This window comes from Azolla caroliniana, unplaced genomic scaffold, assembly GCF_043228905.1.
Source record: "Azolla caroliniana isolate FFs.n. ecotype wild unplaced genomic scaffold, voAzoCaro1.0.p SCAF_7, whole genome shotgun sequence".
NCBI classification, from domain to species: domain Eukaryota; kingdom Viridiplantae; phylum Streptophyta; class Polypodiopsida; order Salviniales; family Salviniaceae; genus Azolla; species Azolla caroliniana.
The window spans coordinates 9,000,840-9,021,526 of record NW_028230442.1 but is presented as its reverse complement, the minus strand read 5'-3'; the positions used below and the strand labels follow the sequence as shown (position 1 = coordinate 9,021,526).

Genomic DNA, 20,687 nt, shown 5'->3' with positions numbered 1-20,687 from the left:
CCCGGCTCTTCCGCCGTCCTCTGTATGCCTTCAGGAGCGCCTCTTCGAAGGCCTCCCACGAACTATGAGCCTCACAGAGCTCCTTTATTTTCGCATGCATCCGGACAGCCACGACCCGACAGAAGAACTCCAGCCTCAACGCCTCGTCTATGCCACGCTCCTCCATTTCTGCGTTGTAGGCTTCCAAGTAAGATGGGACCTTGTCCCCGTTGAAACGGCCGACTCTTTCGACCACTCGCTCAACCGCCTGTTGCGCCGCTTCTCGCCTCATCGCCACTCGTGCTGACTCCAACACCACTTCGACCACTATCTCCGCAAAGTCGAATTCTTCTTCCATCTCCATGCTCCCTTGCCGCCCTTCACGTCGGGTTCACCAAAGATGTCACGTTATTACGCGCGTGCGTGTAGAAGGGCGGGACCACGGGGGTCTTGGACTAGGGAGTGTTGGAGCGTAGGAAGTCGGGCTTCAGAAGCACACCGGAAGCAACCGAGGGGAGAGAGGGAGAGAGGGAGAGAGCACTTAACACCGACTCACGCACACACACACATGCTGACCCGCCTCGCGCCCTCATGTACAGGAAACGCAGGAAAGGGGAAACACCCGACACGAACATGGACGCGAATATACACAGACAGACGCAAATATATATATGTATAAACAGAAGAATACATCCCCGGCTTCGAGCCGGACTGAGGTAGGTTACAGTAGTCGTCTGCTGCCAAGCCGCCGTCGGGGAGCTCTAGGCTCATCGCGCCGAGCGGGGTCTTGCACAGGAGGCCGAACCAAAGCAAACCCTAAGAGAAACACGAAGAAGGAGAAGAAGAAGAACCTAACTCTAAACCTAACGGTATACCCTCTATTGCAAAATGGGCAACCCCTTTCCAAAGGTTGATCCCTTCCTTTTATAGTATAAGGAGAGGGATGCGTTACAATGTGGGACAAATCCCGCCTTACATGGGATCGTCTGCCCCGACTTGACTCTCTTCGGCGCCATAAAGGTGCCCTCGATATTCACACTAAATGTACATGGGTGCGTACACACGCTGCACCCCGCCGATGTAGCCAATATTTCCCGGTTTCCGCCTTTAGCCGAAATTCTTCATGACAACGTACGCGAAACTTAGCGACATAGGTTATCAAGCACTCTTTCTTCAAGAACCTTCCTTAAGTTAGTTGTTTGTTCCATATGTGACCTTAATTTGTATGTTGGCGTTGATCTATCCTTCCCCTTCTTGGCATTCTCTTCAATGGGTTGAGTCAGTTCCTCGGCTCTCTTGTTTGAGCTTCCATCTTCTTGACATGTGGTCTTGATAATCTCTTCCTTCTTTTTAAAGCTTCTTGTGTCATGTTTCTTAGAAGGGCCTTCATCTAGATCCATCCTCTTCCACTTCTCATCCACAAACACTTCGTGGGTTTCGCATATGACCTCTACGGAGATCGTGTTGTTATCAACCAGATCTGCCCACCCGGTAAGGTCTCGTACATGAAGGTAGGCTAGCTTTGCATCATCTGATTTAATCTTCCTTTTTTTTTCGTATTCAAGGACGGTCGGCCAAAACCCTATTCCTAGTTTAATCATTCCAAGCTTCTCCTTCCTGATTGTTATACCGGCGGATGCGGCATAGTGTATAGCTTCGACATGGCTTGCATCGGCCTCATCCATGATTTTCTTTAGACCCCCCCTACCAAAATTCACTTGCAAGGGCTTTCAAGTCTCACTTGAGTGTATAATGTTGCCTTCCATGTAGACGAGGTTTTGTCGAATTGCCTCTTGAAGGCTAGCACAATCTTTCCTTGCATGATCAACACTATCACACCATACACATCTATATGGGTCTTTCCCTTCAGCCCTCTACGACTCATATTAGCTAACGAAACAACTTCGAATTTTCGTGCCAACTCTTCAATCATAGAAATCTCCATCGCTCTTTTGGTCGGCTCACTTTGCTTTGTCATCTCAGTTGCTATTGGAGCCTTCCTTCTTTGGACTACCAAGCCCGCCATGTCGAAATCTAGCCATCGACTACGTTTGTCAAATCAATCACATGCTCTTCTCACACTGCACACGCCACACCACGACATTTCATGAAATAATGTATAAATAAATATAATAATAATAATAAGCAACTTGTAGTAGCTTAATGGTTACGACTTATAAGTATATGTAGAGAGGTGTAGAGTTTGAGTCTCTCTTCTACAAATCAAAGAATATTTTGCTCCCCTTCCTTTTTTGTGATAAAGGAAATAAATAAATAAAAGCATGTAATGTTAAAATAAGCTCCTCTTTACTCTCTACGAGAGGAGGGATAAGGCTTATTTGGGGGTCGCCCATTTTGGCGTAGGGGTGTACCACTAGGGTTTCATCTTCTTCTCCTCTTCTTCTGGGGTTAGGGTTTTGTAGCCTCCCTTTCTCCTTATCACTTTCTCTTTCATCGTTTCCTTCTAGGGTTAGGGTTTGACAACTTCTTCTTTTCTCCTCAACATACTAGAGGACTTAGGTTTTTATGGTTTATGAGTCTAGATCCTATTCTACTTCTTAGTCAAGAGAGTTTAGGGCTTGTATTCCTTCCACAATGGCTTCTTCGGCATCTCGGTGGTAGCCAACTCGGTGGCTGGTTGTGGAAGGGAGGTTGTAGTGGCACGAGGGCTACGCCGAATCTAGGCAACATAGCTGTCGGAAGTAGTCGAGCTCGAAGCCCACTAGACTCACCTTCGCTAGTTTATTTTAGCCGTTGGTTGATTTATAATCGATTATTGTAAAAACCACCGAAATGTGGTGTCAAGCCTAGCAATTGTAAAACATAAAAACAAAAACCCTAATTTATATCAAACCTTATATATATTTCCCCATGTGTTTGTCTTAATCTCCCACTTCCTCACTACTTTTGTCTCCCCGGGCCAAGGCCCCAGTGCTGCCGTTCGAGCGACACACGCACGCGAAACTTTGCAACACCGGAGAAGACGAAAATGACAGAAATGGAAAGGACCAGCAGGACCAGTAGGAGCTGGAGCGGGCACAACAAAGTGCGGAACCCCTCGAACCCCTGACAAGAGTATTTTAGACATACTTGATGAGGAGTAGTGGAGCTAACATGTGGGTTCACCGTACCGTACAACGTATTGTCCCATGGGCGTGCCATGTGTTGGCCATTGGTGGCCAAGTATATAATGAGGAAGGGGCGAGTTGGTTTCCGGATATATAATAATATTATTAGTTATAGGAATGGACGGATCCGGAATAGGTATGTTGATCCGGATCCGGACCGATTCGTAGTCCGTTGCTGGTTAGGCACCGTTTTGTAACACAGAACTGGATGCCTATCAAAGGATTCGGGTATCGATGTATTTAGAAGACGGAATATTAATATAAGAAAGTTTTGTTATTGTATCTTGTGGATCTTTATGTTCCTATTCCGTTATGCGCTCAATGTATGGATCTTACATGTGTAATTGATGTGTGTTGTGAATCCGGATACCGAACCGGAAGATAACCGATTATGGTTGTTAGTGTTGAATCCCTTACCGTAACCACCCTTTGGTGAAGTGTTCTGAAGGGACACCTTGTGTTAGAGGCAAGTTCAGCCAAAGAGTAACAACAACGGTTGTGTCGGATGGGGTTTCCTCCATCGAAGTCAGACTCCTCACTATTCATCCGGACAGGTCGACATGGGTTGGTAAGCATATTACTTTATGTAGATGATCTAGTCATCGTTGGTGCCGACCTAGATGAAATCGGCCAAGTCAAGTCCCAGCTAGCCGCATCATTCAACATGAAGGATCCATGGGATCTTCATTACTTCCTTGGGATTGAAGTGATCCACACCTCCCAAGGCATACTGATCAACCAACAACATTATGTGTTGAGTATGCTCTTCATGTTTGGAATGACGGATTGCAAATCCGTTGCGACTCCTCTCGATAGAAATGTGAAGCTTTGCCAAGGATCGGGAAAGGCATGCGACCCAACACGGTTCTGACAGATTGTTGGAATCCTTATCTACCTAACCATCACCTGTCCGGATCTCAACTATCCGGTCAGACTGATCAGTCAGTTTATGTCGTAGCCGAAGACCGAACACCTTTAGTGTGCGCATCAAATCTTGTGATATGTGAGCAGCACGAAGGATAGAGCGTTGTTGTATGAGACTGGTGTTGGTGAACAGTTGGTCAACTACACGGATGCCGTTTGGGCCAGAAATGCCGGTGATCGAAAGTCAACATATGGTTTCACGTTTTCACTTGGAAGCGTCGCAATCGCCTGGAGTAGTAAGAAGCAGCTGACAATTGCACTATCGAGCACCGAGGCCGAGTATCGAGGAGTGGTTGTCGCAACATGATAAGTCATATGGCTAAAAAGGCTCTTAAAGGATCGGCATATGGAGGTGTCTAAATTGATAGTCATATACTATGACAACCTCAACAACATCCAACTAGCAAAGAACCCCATCTTCCACGCCCGTACGAAGCACATTAAGGTGCACTATCATTTTGTTTGTGAGTGTGTTCTCTCAAGTGGAACTCATGTATGTTCTGATTGATCGGTAGGTTGCTGATATCTTCACCAAGTCTCTGGGCCTAGACAAGTTGTGGCAATTTTTGACTATGCTTGATCTACAACATCTCGACTTGCCGAACTTGATGGGGAGAAGTGAAAGCCAAAGAAAAGGCGAGAAAGGGAGAGATTTCCAAGGAGCTGAATCGGGTGAAGAATTCGATTTTAGAACGACTGAAGAAATCGGAATGTCTGGATCAGCTGGAGAACTGTTGAGCGAGCAAGCTCAACTGGATCCGGATCGGCTAAATAAGCTTGAGCCGGATCGGTATCCGGAAACAATCGGCTGGATCGGAGAGCCAAATTCGAGCGAGAACCGGAAGCCTAGTAGTAGCCTAGACTACTAGGTAATCATTGACTCGTAGTTAGTGTCAGTCGCACTTGTGAGCATTGAAGAACCTATCAGTACTTTTGTCAGTCCTTTATGGACTTGTATAAATAGTGATGTTTAGCACATTGTATCCACAGAGTTTTAGAGTTAATTTTTTGAATATATAGTTTTATGTTCTACTCTCTTTGTCTCCTCTGTGTTTTTAAGCTTTTCCATTAAACCTTCATCTCATTTTCTGTTGCTATCTAGCTGAGCCGGTTCTGTTTGACGATTCCGCACATTAACATTCACATGGTATCAGAGCGCAAGGGTTGAGAACTCTGCAACCGACATTTGCTTCCGTAGAAGAACCCTAGAACCCGGTAACAACAAATAGAGAGAAGATATGGACAGAGGAATGGCGAGTTCACTTCCAACAGAGAAGCTCGACCGGAGCAACTATTCGTCCTGGTCATATAAAATGCACCAGTACCTGCTGGGGCATGGATATTGGAGCTTCGTGGAAGGAACAAATGAAGTAGCATCGGAGCCATCACACAAAAACTTCCCGGTATGGGAGCAAGGAGTGAGATGGGTATTGTACTGTCTCACGTCCCGTGTGCATGATCAAATGCTCAGCTACATCAAGGATGCAAAGACGCCGAAGGAGGCTTGGGAAAATCTATGAAAGATTTTCGCCGCAAGTACCACAACTCGTAAGTTGCAGCTCCGGCAAGAGTTGAACAACATCCGGCAAAGAGACATGTTGGTTACAGACTACACCACCAAGATAAAGGAGATTTGCCACGCACTCAGGTCCATCAACATGACGGTGGACGAAGATGAGATGATGCAAATTTGCTTCGGTGGTCTAGCGCAAAGGTACAGGCCAATCCGGAAAGCAATCTACACCCGGAAGAACCACCATCCTTCTTCGACTTGCAATCGATGCTGATGGTCGAAGAAAACCACGCGAGTGGGTCAAGGACCACTCAATCGAACAACCGGATGTTGTACACGGAGACAAATCGGCCCCATGGACGTGGTGTATGAGGTGGGTCGGCACGCAATGGAGGCGGCCGACAAGAGCAGGACCAGAGGCACAGAGGTTGTGCTGACAGCAGTTCTGAACCCCCCAGAAGCAGGGGTAGTCAAAGCGGCGCCAGGAAATTGCAAGGAAAGGCCGACATGGAATGCTGGTACTGTGGCAAAAAGGGCCACAGGGAAAGCGAGTGCTGGAAGAAGCACGCCGATTTGGATAGATCCGGATCCGGCAAAACCGGTCAGGAGAACCGGCAAAGCTCGCACTACGCAGAATGATCGGAAGGATCCGGAACCGAGAAAACCGGTAAAGGGCCAACCTTCGTGATGAAGCACAAGGCTAACTCGATGAAGAAGACTACTTCTGGATCAAATGAAGTATGGTACGTTGATTCCAGAGCGTCCAACCACATGACGAGCCATGAAGAGTGGTTCTTTTTTTTTGGAGAAACCAAAACAACCAGGGATTGTCGAAACCGGAGATGACACCCCTCACCCAATTGTGCATGTTGGAGAAGTCCCTTTAAGCCATGTCGGACAAAAGGGGAAGCTGATGAACGTACTACACGTTCCGACTATCACAAAGAACCTGGTGTCAGTTGGGCAAATCGTCGACCAGGGGATGTAGGTGTGGTTTATGCACCTAGGGTGCTCCATCGAGGAAGAGGGCTGGATAATTGCGCAAGGGCGCAAAGACGGTAGGATGTTCATCCTCAACACTAATGATGTCGGCACCACTATGTTTGCGAAAGGACAGAAGGTCAAATCGGACATCGACCTGTGGCGCAAGCGGATCGACCACGTCAATTATCAGAGGCTTCAAGACCTGCAATCGAAACAAGTCGTTTTCGGTTTGCCGAAATTTAGCGGCTGGAAGGCCGAAATTTGTGAAGCCTGCCAACTCGGGAAGCAACACTGGTTTCCATTCCTCACCGATCGAAACCGGGGCCATAACAAGCTCGATTTAATCCATTCGGATGTATGGGGACCGACACAAAACGTTAGTCTTGGCAGGAGTCGGTATTTCGTCTCCTTCATCGACGACTACAGTCGGCACACGTGGATCTACCTCATCAAGAGGAAGAGTGAAGTCTTCCAGTGTTTTAGGAACCTTCAAAGCTTGGTTGAACGGGAAACGGAGAGGAAGATCAAGTGCATGCAGTCGGATGGCGGGAAAGAATACTTTTCCAGCCAATTCAACAGTTATGTGCAGCAAAACGGAATTCGGAGAGAATTCAGCTGCAGGTACACACCGGAGCAAAACGGTGTGGCCGAAAGGAAGAACCGGTTGACTGTCGACGCGGCAAGGGCAATGCTGGAGGGGAAGAGCATGCCCCATTTCTACTAGGCCGAGGCGGTCTGTACGGTCGTCTACATCCAAAACCGAATCGGTGACAAGGTGTCAGCACATGAGCTGTATTTTGGGCGAAAGCTGAATTTAAGACACCTTTGGATATTCGGTAGCATAGCATATGTGCATGTACCGGATGAGAAGCGGAGGAAGCTGAATTCGAAGTTGGAGAAGTGCATTCTAGTCAGTTACTCGCATGAGCAAAAGGAGTATAGAGTTATAACCCCTGGACTAAGCAGGTCCGAGTAAGCCGAGATGTCGAGTTTGATGAGACGGCATCATGGTACTCCTTACCGACTCCAACTCCCGACGAAAACCCAATTCTGGAAGATGAGGCTAGCAAGCCCGAGGAGGTCCAAGTAGAAGATGAAGACTTCGGCATTCTAGAAGAGAGTCTGATCTCATTCCGGCTAAGTGGACCGAATGAGCGGTTGAGTCAGGATGACCAGTCGGATGAGGAACTAGCGAGTAGTGGAGACTCTATCGTGCTCTCCCCGCACAAGGAACTGAGGAGATGGTTCACGCACAAAAAGAAGGGGAAGAAGAAGATGCCGGAATACGAAACCGGCAACGTTGAGTCGGATCGGAGCGAATCCGACTCCGGAAAGGATGAAGGCGGATCTTCGGGAACAAAGTCCAACCTGGCCAAGAAGGGCCCCAAACCGGGTAATACCAAGTTACGCCGGTATTCCCGCCTGAAGAACCCTACTACGCAATACGGGTACAATGAGTACATGGCGCATCATTATGCATTCATGACTAAGGTGGTGGAAGTGCGTGAGCCGGAGAGCTACGCAGAAGCGGCGAAGGACACAAATTGGCGTGCCGTTATGGAGGAAGAAATGCATGCACTAGATGCCAATGACACATGGGACCTTGTTGACCCTCCCCAACACTATAAACCGATCGGTTGCAAATGGGTGTACAAGGTAAAGTGCAATGTCGACGGTTCGGTTAACCGGTACAAGGCCCGGTTAGTGGCGAAGGGATACGCATAGACCCAAGGAATCGATTACGACGAGACCTTCACCCCGGTAGCGAAGATGATGACGGTTCGTGTGATACTGGCGGTTGCTGCAACAAGAGGGTGGCATCTTCACCAGATGGACATGAAGAATGCGTTTCTTCAAGGTGACCTTGAAGAACGGGTCTATATGATCCAACCTCCCAGTTTTTAGTCAGAGATGAACAAGTCGGCGGTGTGCCGGCTCAAGAAGTCACTTTACGGTCTGAAACAAGCCCCCCGAGCTTGGAATGCGAAGATCACGCACCGGTTGCATAAGATGGGGTTTGTGACCTCTAAATCTAACTTGTCCTTGTTCATCCAACAAGGTCCGGACGGTCCGGTTTGCATCCTACTCTATGTTGATGATTTAGTCATCACCGGACCCGGACTCAATGAAATCGGCTGAGTAAAGTCCCAACTGTCAAACGCATTTGAAATGAAGAACCTAGGGGACCTTCATTATTTTCTTGGGATCGAGGGGATCCGAACCCTCGACGGCATATTGCTCTCACAACGACACTATGTGTTGAATATGTTGTACAAGTTCGGTATGACGGAGTGCCGACCTGTCTCCACACCCCTTGACCGGAACCAGAAGATTTGTCCCAACTCTGAACCAGCCTGCGATGAGAAACGGTTCCGACAAATCGTCGGAAGCCTGATATACTTGACAATCACTCGACCTGACCTTAGTTACCCGGTCGGAGTGATCAACCAGTTCATGCAGAAGCCGACCGTCGAGCACCTTTAGTGCGCACACCGGATACTCCGGTATGTGAGCGGCACGAAGGACCGGGGACTGTTATACCGGCATGGTATAACCGAAGAACTAGTGGGATATACAGATGCCAACTGGGCCATTGATGCATCGGATCGTCGATCCACCTCCGGTTACATGTTTTCTCTGGGTAGCGCCGCTGTTGCGTGGAGTAGCAAAAGGCAGCCAACAGTGGCTCTGTCGAGCAATGAGGCTGAATACCGGGGTGCTACCAATGCCAATTGTGAAGCCATCTGGCTTTGGCGACTGTTCCAAGACTTGCGGTTTGAGGTCTTGACCCCGATCCTGCTCTATTGAGACAACATGAGCATCATTCAGCTCGCCAAGAACCCCGTGTTCCATGCTCGGACGAAGCACATAGAAGTCCACTATCACTTTGTGCGTGAGCGGGTTTTGAGCGGTGAAGTAGAACTTCGGTATGTTCAGACGGATCGGCAAATTGCCAATATCTTCACCAAACCGCTCGGATCGGACAAGTTGCATCAGTTCACCGTGCCGCACTTGAGGGGGAGAAAAGGAAAGGGAACAGATGGCACCGGACAAGGAGCCGGAGAGGAAGAAAGAACCAACAAAGGGGGAGACAAGAGGAAAAAGGAAGTCGAGCCGACCGAAGGAGTCGGCACATCCGAAAAGGTCGGAACAAGCGGCAGCGGCGGCAGAGTCAAGAAGGACAGGATCAAGAAGGACAGGGCCAATAGGAAGAAAACGCCAAAGACTCGGACGTGGTCCGGTGTGGTGAAGGGCTTGAAACCGGAAGATGAGTTGGAGAACACCGACTCGAACAAGAGTTGGAACGAATCGAAGGAAACCGATTCGGTTCAAGATTCAGAAAAGCTGGATCAACTAAAAGCCAAACGGACACAGACGCAGCGGAAGTCGACGCCAACACGATGGAACCGATGGGTCGACAAGCGCCAGAGTCGCAGCAGCGAGGGAGCTGGAATGGGCCTGTTGAACAGACAAGTCGACCGAGGAGGTCAAGGTGCGCAGAACCAGAAGGGTCGCAGCAAACAAGACCGAACCGGACGAGGAACGCGAGCGAGGCGGAGCAACGCCAGAAGGAGCCGGGTAGAAGAACCGACTGCTGCAGACACTAACACCACAATCCGACCTCAAGTTGAGCTTGAGGGGGAGTGTTGTGCGAGCAAGCTCAACCGGATCCGGATCGTCTGAATAAGCCTAAACCAGATCGGCATCCGGAAGGATGAGCTGGATCGGTATCCGGATGGTATCCGGAAACAACCGGCCAGATTGGGGAGTCGGATTCGAGCGGGAACCGAAAGCCTAGTAGTAGCCTAGACTACTAGGTAATCATTGTCTCGTAGTTAGTGTCAGTCGCACTTGTGAGCATTGAAGTACCTGTCAATACTTCTGTCAGTCCTTTATGGACTTGTATAATAGTGTTGTTTAGCACGTTGTATCTACAGAGTTTTAGAGTTCATTTTTTGAATATATAGTTTTATGTTTTGCTCTCTCTGTCTCCTCTGTGTTTTTAAGCTTTTCCATTAAACCTTCATCTCATTTTCTGTTGCTATCCAGCTGAGCCGGTTCTGTCTGACACTTCCGCACATTAACATTCACAAGAAGCCGAGGACGTGTGGACAGATAGAAGAAGATCGGCTAAGTGGAGACTAGCCAGATGCAAGGGGAGTAGCTGAAAGAATGGGCCAAAGACATAAATACTCTAGGGTGAAAGCATGAGAGTGGAAACAATTAGCTATGTCCTTGACATAACTAATTAGCTATGTCCTTGACATAACTAATTAGCTATGTCCTTGACATAACTAATTAGCTATGCAAAAAGCTACCATTGATAAATAGTCATTTTAGTAAAAAGCCATCATTAATAAATTAACTATGCAAAAAACTACCATTGAAAATACTAGAGTGTTTTAATTACATATGTAAATGAGTGCCATAAATGTGCAACATAAACGTGCAACATAAATTGATATGTGCACCATAAATGTGTACCATAAATTATATATCGAATTCCTAGGTCCATTATGCATGATCCTTTGCCACATCACGTAGGCCATCTCTAGTTGAGTATTGTGGGTTAGTTGCTACCACTATTGCTAAACCCTATCGAGTCCACCTGCCGCCACTCTACACTCAGGGGCCGCTACTATGCGTTCCAAGCATCATCGGTAACTGTTCAATCTGACGGGGTTCTCTTCTCTGTGCCACTCTACACTCAAGGGCCGCTACTGTGCGTTCCAAGCATCATCGGTAACTGTTCAATCTGACGGGGTTCTCTTCTCTGTGCTACTCTACACTCAGGGGCCGCTACTATGCGTTCCAAGCATCATCGGTAACTGTTCAATCTAACGGGGTTCTCTTCTCTGTGCCACTCTACACTCAGGGGCCACTACTGTGAAGGTCGTGTATTGTTGCCACTTTTCGACCCGACGGCGTTAACAACTCCACTACTGCCATTCTACTCTCAGGTGCCTTCTCTGTGCGTTCCAAGCATCATCGGTAACTATTCAATCTGACCGGGTTCTCTCCTCCATTGCCATCATTCTACACTCAGTTGCTGCTACTGTCTAGTCCTGGATTGCTTCCACATTTCGATTTGACGGAGTTCACTCATCCAACGGCAACATTCTACACTCAGTTGTCGCCATTGGTCGGTCCTGGATCGCCTCCTCAACTGTTCGATCCAACGGAGTGAACTCTTCTACTGTTCGGTCTTGGATTGCAATAACTTTTCTGTCTATTGATTATCTTGTGTATTGTTGTGTCTAATCTTGTGTATTGTGGAATATTTTTGTGTATTGTTGTTGCTCATAGCCATCTTAAATATTTGTTTTTTTTCTGGAAATTTAGGGTTTTAATATGTCCAGCCAAATGGAAGGGGAAGAAGGGTGTTTAGAATTACCCCTCAATGATCATAAGGATAGGGATGATGCTATCAGGACACAACAAGCCATACGAAACTATTGGGCAGAAAAAAAAAGGAAACATCGTCAATTGTTGAAGGATACGAAAGCCACACTCAGTAAAGGTAAGGATAGTTTAGTTGAGAATGTAAGTAATGCGACTACCATCATAGAGAGAAAGGTTGTAGACTATTTCAATGTTCAAACCAAGCACATCAGCAATGAAGAAAAGAAGGTAGTACTTTATGGAATATGTAATGATCCATTGATAAAGGACTTAGTTGATTGTGATGGTCTTAATGCAAACATATCATCTATTTTAGTAAATAATCTTCGTAATAGTTTCGTATCCATGAGCAGGTCAAAAGATGATCTTGTCTTAAAAAGGTCTAGTCTAATGATGTTACTTAATAGTGATGTTGATGATATAAACATCAGTGAGCTATCTAAGGTAATTGGTGTTAGTAGAAAAACAGTGTACAATACAATGAACCGTATAATTTCCTCGGGTGAAGGAACTAGTCTACTAAAGCTAACTACAAGATGTAAGCCAATGACACCCATAACATTTGAAATCAAGGATGTAATCACAATGTTTTGGACTAATGAGAGTAGGGTTTCACCCAATAAAAAGGATTTATGCAAGAAATGTGTTGGAAGAAATCAATACGAGGAGCATCCCATTCATCTTCTTGATGTACCTCAGGTATTTACATTTATCTCAACATTTGTTTTGACTCTACACGGAAAGTTAATTAGCTCAGTTAGCAGAAAAGCTAATTAGCTTATCAGTTACATTTACCTCAGTTAGCTACTAGGATAGCTACTACATAGGTAATTGGCTACTCTCAATAGCTACTACCATGATAGCTAATTAGCTATTCTCAATAGCTAATTTAGTTACTACCAGATAATTAGCTACCAAAATAGCTAACTAGCTACCATGATAGCTAATTAGCTATTCTCAATAGCTGATTTAGTTATTACCAAATAATTAGCTACCAGAATAGCTAATTAGCTTTTAGGATAGCTAATTAGCTATTAGAATAGGGTTTTAGCTACCATGATAGCTAAATAGCTACTAGAATAGGTAATTAGCTAATTAGCTATTAGAATAGGTAATTAGCTACCATGATAGCTAATTAGTTACTATGATAGTTAGCTACTCTAGTTATTACCAGCTAATTAGCTACTAGGAAAGCTAATTAGCTACCATGATAGCTAATTAGCTACTAGAACAGCTAATTAGCTACTAGGATAGCTAATTTCGTTATTACCAGGTAATTAGCTACTAGGAAAGGTAATTAGCTACCATGATAGCTAATTAGCTACTAGGACAACTAATTAGCCACCATGATAGCTAATTAGCTACTAGACTAGCTAATTAGCTACCATGATAACTAATTAGGTACTAGGAAAGCTAATTAGCTACTAGGATAGCTAATTAGCTACTAGGACAACTAATTAGCTACCATGATAGCTAATTAGCTACTAGACCAGCTAATAAGCTACTAGAACAGATAATTAGCTACTAGAACAGATAATTAGCTACTATGATAGTTAGCTAGTTACGAGAATAACTAATTCCCCTTTATTACACAGGTCGATTTATTTATTAGGTTCAAACAAATGCATCCAAATATCAAAGTTCAACTACGAACATTTGAGTCTCTTAAGCCACACTTTGTGAGACGCTTAAAGGATCGATACACATGTTGCATTTACCATGTACAAATGGGTTTTCTGAAGGTCTCTGTTAATCTACTACGTCACCATAGCGCATCCCTAACTAATACAGTTTGCACATGTGGGTGCCCAATCTGTCGATCAAGCCCGCAAGAGGAGTGTAAATCATCAGAGCACGTTATCTCTTCCATGAGTTATTTATTAGATTCAATATTGTGTCCGAGAGAAACTGACGTTATCTTCCATAGTCATAAATGTGTCATGGGTTTATGTCAAGATTGTGGCCCTACTAGATTTAGGTGGTGTCCAAATGAATTGAGTAGTGAAATATTGATCTCTGTGAAGTTATTTGAGTCAGTGAACACCAATTTTGAAGGAAAGGTGTGTAAAAGAAAGGATCTAGTTCGGAAGATGCTTAAACCAAGGGATTTGGTGTCTCTGTTTGTAGTATCTCTAGGAAAGTTCATTAAACACAACTTCATTTATTCATGGCAGGCCCATTAGTTTAAGACTTGCATATCTTATTAGTTTAAGACTTTCAAGCATAATTAGCTACTTTACTCAACTATGGTAGTAGCTAGGATAGCTAATTAGCTACTATGGTAGCTAATTAGCTACTTTACTCAACTATGGTAGTAGCTAGGATAGCTAATTAGCTACTAGGATAGCTAATTAGCTACTTTTCTCAACTATGGTAATAGCTAGGATAGCTAATTAGCTACTTTACACAACTATGGCAGTAGCTAATTAGCTACTAGGATAGCTAATTAGCTAGTAGGATAGCTAATTAGCTACAATGATAGCTAATTAGCTACTTTCTCAACTATGTAGTAGCTAGGATAGCTTATTAGCTACGAGGATAGCTAATTAGCTGCCAGTAGCTAATTAGCTACTAGGATAGCTTATTAGCTACTTTACACAACTATGGCAGTAGCTAATTAGCTAGTAGGATAGTTAATTAGTTGCCAGTAGCTAATTAGCTAGTAGGATAGCTAATTAGCTTTTTTACACAACTATGGTACTAGCTAATTAGCTATGAGTAGCTAATTAGCTACTAGGATAGCTAATTAGCTAGTAGCTCATTAGTTGCCAGTAGCTAATTAGCTACTTTACACAACTAGGGTACTAGCTGCTAATTAGCTAGTAGCTAACTAGCTGCCAGTAGGATAGCTAATTAGCTAGTAGCTAACTAGCTGCTACTTAGCTAATTAACTACTGTAGTAAACTATGGTAGTAGCTAATTAGCTAATAGGATAGCTATTAGCTGCTTTAATCAACTATGGTAGTAGCAAATTAGCTACAACAATAGCAGCAAAATAGTTTCCATACTTTTTTACGGCTTAGCTAATTAGAAAAGACTAAGCTTATTAGCTACAGTATGGTATACCTGTTAGTTTTCTCCACTCATTTGGTAGAGCTGTACTGCAATCTCCCAAACAGAATGCAACAATTCGACAGGCATGTTGAAAACAAAGCAGATGGTATGTGTGGTTGCATGGTTGTAGGTGAACCAACAAAGACGCAATTTTGTCCTCCACACCTAACCCGCAAGCGATGCAACGTGCTTGAACTGTCAATAAATCATTTTCTGGTTCTCCTTCATTTGGTAAGGGAGCAAGAATGTTCAGGTCCAAATCCTGTCTGGTCCTTACCATTCCCTCCACAAAATGTAGCTGCTTCTTAAGGCAGCTAACTACCTGTTCTTGATGAATGTATTGTTCCTTCAACGCAACAGAGAAATTTACCGATTAATTATTCCTGTCTGAGAAAGATACACCAACTTTGCTCAGGAATCGTTAACTTACTTGAAGCTTTTCCAAATTGTAATATGCAATAGTATTTACACCTAGAAGGTCCAAGTTCATTGAAAGAACCTGGATCTCTATTTGCAGTTGTATTTTACGTTGGGGATCCAGTGGCACAACCTATTCCAGATAATGCTTGATTAGCACATTTTACCCTTAAAGTTATTTATAACACAATCACATACCAGCAAAACAATAGTTACCTGAATCTTATTTCTAATTGTTGTAACAACGGAAGTAACTTTGCTCTCCATTGCAAAAGCCATTGTGGCTTTCTCTAAATCAGCCTTAAAAAATGCCAATGTCTCACAGGCTTCATGGACATTTTTTAGCATATAGCTAACCAATGTCTCACTTGTATCATCGACATTGGCTTTCCTTGGGTGTCGGTGTGGTGTATGCCCCCAGTTTTGCTGGGAGTCGGCAATTGCATCAACAGCTGCCATGCTCCAAAATCTATCTATTTTTTGTGCCAAGGTCCCCATCTTTCGGCATCTTTTTACCAATGCCTCACCATAGACTACCCAAGCTACCCTATACATTTCAGGGTCTCTGGATTCCTTCGTTGTTTTGCAGTACTCATATGCAAATGCTCTAGCAAATGAAACTGACAACTCATTGTTGACTGGGATCTCCTGATGAACTTTCTAGTGCAGCGTCATGCGATCATCGTACAAGTTGGCTCGTACATGCTTCAGCTTGACCTTGCCTTTGACTCTAGGCATTGTATATACTGTCATCCAGTCTACATCATTGATCAATTTATCACTTAGGACAACAGGGTCAACACCCTCGAGTGACAGACCATATGTGTTGTGGAAGTCCTCCTTTGTCTCGCAAAATTTTGCGAAGTTTAGCACTCTCGAATACAGAGGAACGAGCCATCTGAAATATCATTTCAGAAATCAGAAATAGTGCAAAATGAGAATATGTCAGAATCAGAAACCCCAATCAACAACAACAGAAATAGTGCAAAATCTTTAACTTAGCAAATCAGAAACCCTAATCATAATTTGTATTCAGAAATTTGAAATCAAAAACCCTAATCAAAATCTGTAATCAGAAGTTTGAAATCAAAAACCCTAATCAAAATCTACAATCAGAAGTTTGTAACCAGAAACCCTATTCAGAAATTCTAATCAGAAATTTATAATCAAAAACCCTAATCAGAAATTTCAATCAGAAACCCTAATAAAAAAATTCAATCACAAACCCTAATTAGAAATTCTAAACAGAAATTTATAAACAAAAACCATATTCAGAAATTCTAATCTGTAATCAAAATTTGTAACCAGAAACCCTATTCAGAAATTCTAATCAAAAATTTATAATCAAAAACCCTAATCAGAAATTTATAAATAAAAACCCTAATTAGAAACCCCAATCATCACTAAAGACAGGATTAAACACAAAAAAAGTAATATAAACACACCTGCTGCTACTCCCCGATTTGCGAGACATCCTTGTATGGGACTCCAAGGACTTCGCCCTATTCGATTTTGGGGAAATATGAATCGGCACCAAAGTTCAAACAGTAGTCAAAAATAAAAAACAAATGTTTGGGGTTTCTATAACTGAAACATACCTGGACGATGATCGAGCGGGTTTTGTGTTGTAGCTCTCAATCTGCAATGTCGATTTTCTGCTGCTACGTCTGCGTTCGTGCTCTAAGTACTCCATCTGCGTTCAAAATCAAACTTAGGCTAAACAAGAAATTGATGACATTGAAGTCGACCTTAGATGATGGTGTTATTCCCCAAGTTCCACTACGTCTGAAACAGAAGTTCAAATATTTGAGTTTTTTTATAAATTAGTTTTTCAAATATTTGATTTTCCCACCAAAAAGACTAGCTAAACAAATAGCTAATTAGCTATAATAGTGTTTCCACTCGCATGCTTTTACCCTCCAGCCTCATCTCATTGTCCACATCCCTCGACGTTGTAGGCTTCCAAATAGAATGGGACTTTGTCCCCATTGAAAACATTTCAACTTCACCCGTTCGGTTGGGGGTTGATTGAGAGAGAGAGAGAGAGAGAGAAAGAAAGATATATTAACGTCTTCTAAGGCCAAATTTGGCCCATGAGACAAAATGAGTATTTATCCAATCATCATAACTAAAATTAAATAAAGTAAACATAAAACTTAAGCTAAAAGAGTTCTAGTAGTGTACAATACGTGGTATACTCGATAAAGGAAGTGACTTTACACTAATCCTAATTTTATTTCCACCCAAGCCTCTCGAAAAGAAGTGGGGTGTCAAAGGGTTTTGATGTGGGTGTGACCCGTGGTTCCAATGTAGAGAGTGCCCTAGCCATGGCTTATAGGCGATGTAGCTCACGTTCCCTTATTTTCATTATTGCTTCCACACCACGTCGAGTTGCTTTGAAACCCGGCACCCGAGGACGTCTGGTTCTTCTTTGGTTTTTTGCCTCATCAAGGGAAAGGTCGAGTGGTGCAAGTGTGTCGACATTTGTTGGCTCCCCCTGTTCCTGAAAAACTTCATTTGTTACATGTTGGTGAACATTAGCCACATTATTGTCAACATTTTGTAACTTATTCTCTCTGTGTTGTTTTAGCTCTAGAATGTATTTGCCTAATTTCTTTATATCTAGAGTATCTAATAGTTTGGGGAGGGTGGGAGAGGACAAGTATGTCTTGGTATTTTGCCCTTATCTCGGCGTAGATTGGGCACTTGCATGTAAAGTGATACTCATCCTCTATCTCTATGTGACATAACCTACATATCCTTTCCTCCCTAGGGACTCCATGAATACGGCCATTCTCAATCTCAAGTTGGTGAGATGATATTCTAAGTTGTCCAATGGCAACCCTTAGTGCATGTGGTAAGAATACATCTAGCTTAGAGAAGTGCATGAAGTGTTCCTTATAGTACAACATTTTAGATGGGACTGGCTCTCGTGGGGTGATCCATTTATACCAAGTGCAAATTTGTCATATATCTTGGCGTATTACTTTATTGTGGTCCTCATGAGAGATTAAAGTGTTATCAATCGTGTGGTTGTACCTAGGTGGAGGTAGGTTATTAATGTCTAGACCATTCACAAGAAGCCAACTCACCATCATACCATACCATGAGCTAATATAGCCGGACTCATACAATGATCGAGAGGCCTTAAAGGCTTGATGAGATATTCTATCATGTGGTTGGCTATGTATCTTATGAAGAAAGACTACAAGTTGGAAAAGTGCCTCTACTAGCATTGGGGGTAACGTGAACTCAGCCCTAATAATGTCATGTGGTACTGTCGATTTGCTTCAGAGTTGGTGTGATAACATCATCACCAATGGTCTCTCTAATTGAGTCCACATGAAATATGGTAATCATGGAGCCCAAACCGTTGATGCATACATGAGGGAGGGGGTCACTAATGAGTCAAAGAGCCACCCTTTAGTCTGTGGCTCTTGAAAGTATGCTTGGTGGCATTGTCTCTCTAGGAGTGAGAGGGATGCATGTCCTCTCGTAAGTCTATCCTTTGTTGCCTGTGTCATTGAAAAATTACCTGAGCGAGCACTGAAAGTGACTACGAGATAGATGTATGATCCAACCACCTCAACTGGGCTATGGGAGATAGTTAGGTGACACTTAGCTCTAACTTGGGCCGATGTGTGGAAGATAAGGACCTTAGTTTTCCCTAGATTCACTACCAATCCTCGTTGTGCACAAAAGTCATCTAAGGCATTAAGGTGCCTTTGTAGGTCGTGTTCGGATTCAGAGAGCAAAACTATGTCATCCACATAGAGCAAGATACGAACCTGCGTATCCCCAAGGACTACTCCGTTGCCTCCCTTACAAGCAATAAAATCTGTGATCTCATCAATATAGATCACAAAAAGTGTCGGTGATAGGGGGCAACCTTGTTTTACACCAATAGTGCTAGTGAAACAATTGGATAGGCCACTTGGGCATCAAACACACCCGGACACTTGTTGATATAGTGCGTAGATGGTCCAAACCATGTCATCTGGTATCCTCAAGCTTTTAAGCCTATCAAACAACCGCTCTCTAGAGACTGTGTCAAAGGCCTTGCGGAAGTCCACAAAACAACAATATAATTTCTTCTTGCGAGCGTTAGTTTGGTCAATTAAGCATCTAAGTGTGAAGATATGATCAATGGTGGAGAAGGCTCATCTAAAGCCATCTTGTTCAGGTGCACGGAGATTTAGGGTCTCCATATAATTGCTAAGCTCTGCTTCCATTACTGCACCATATAATTTAGCAAGGGTATGACCTATCATAATGGTCCTATATGTATTTGGGTCCATGGGGTCCCCCCCTTTATGTATGGGGGCCACTATGTTCATAGTCCACTGTGGTGGAAAAACCTCCGCGAGGGCACGATTGAAGATTAGAGTTAGCAAGGGATCTAGGCACTCTCTTGCATATATAATGTGTTCTACTCGCAATCCTGTGTGGTGCATGGACTTCCTATGTTGTAATTTCTTTATGACCTTCGCGACCCTAGAGGTCGTGAAAAGTGTCCCCGTGGTAGGTCGGGGTGTGGAAGGCATTGGAATGGGTGGTTGGTTTGGGATTTGGTAAAGTCTCTTTGTATATGTGTGCCAGGTTTCGGGATCTTCGATGGGTGTTTGTGGTCTTGGCTCCCGTAGTCTCTTCCATGCCATGGCGCAATCGCTACTCATGAGCATATGGTAGAGTTCCCAATATTGGGATGCCTCCCACGCGCGTCTCTTACGACGTGTCATCTTGCGCATTTCTTTGCGAGCTTGTATTGAGGTAATACTACCATTGAGTTGTGATACTGTAAGTTGTCTATGTAAGTCCCTACAATCCTCATCATACCATTTATTTTGTGGCATAGATCTTGATCTACCTTGATTTGAGTGTTTTGTATATGGGAAACTACTAGTTGTTGCGGAGTGAAGGATGTGTGTGAGTTTCATACTAAGGCTTTCTAAAGGTAGGGAGGGATCAAGGGAGGAGAGATGGGCTTGAACATGTTGAGAGTATATGTCAAAGAGCTCATGTGTGAAATGTATTGTGGTGTGATGACGTGGTTGACTAGAGTTGGTGACCTTAGAGATATCGCATTTTAGCTCGAAGTATAAGAAACTATGGTTTGCGCCAATAAGGCATGGGGCCACCCAGAAGGAGTTAATCATGTGGGTAGCTTCAAGGCGTCCTATTAGATAATCAATTGTGCTTTCCCCTCCTCCATGTGGGAAACATGTGAGCTCTTCCGAGCCCATCCACTTGGCTAAACCATTATATATGACCATCCGGTGTTGACT

General features: G+C 44.0%; 1 pseudogene; it reads right to left on the bottom strand.

Annotated features, from left to right (window-relative positions):
- Nucleotides 1-1,121: 1,121 nt before the first annotated feature.
- On the bottom strand, nt 1,122-19,589 carry LOC147861875 (uncharacterized; annotated as a pseudogene).
- Nucleotides 19,590-20,687: the final 1,098 nt, after the last annotated feature.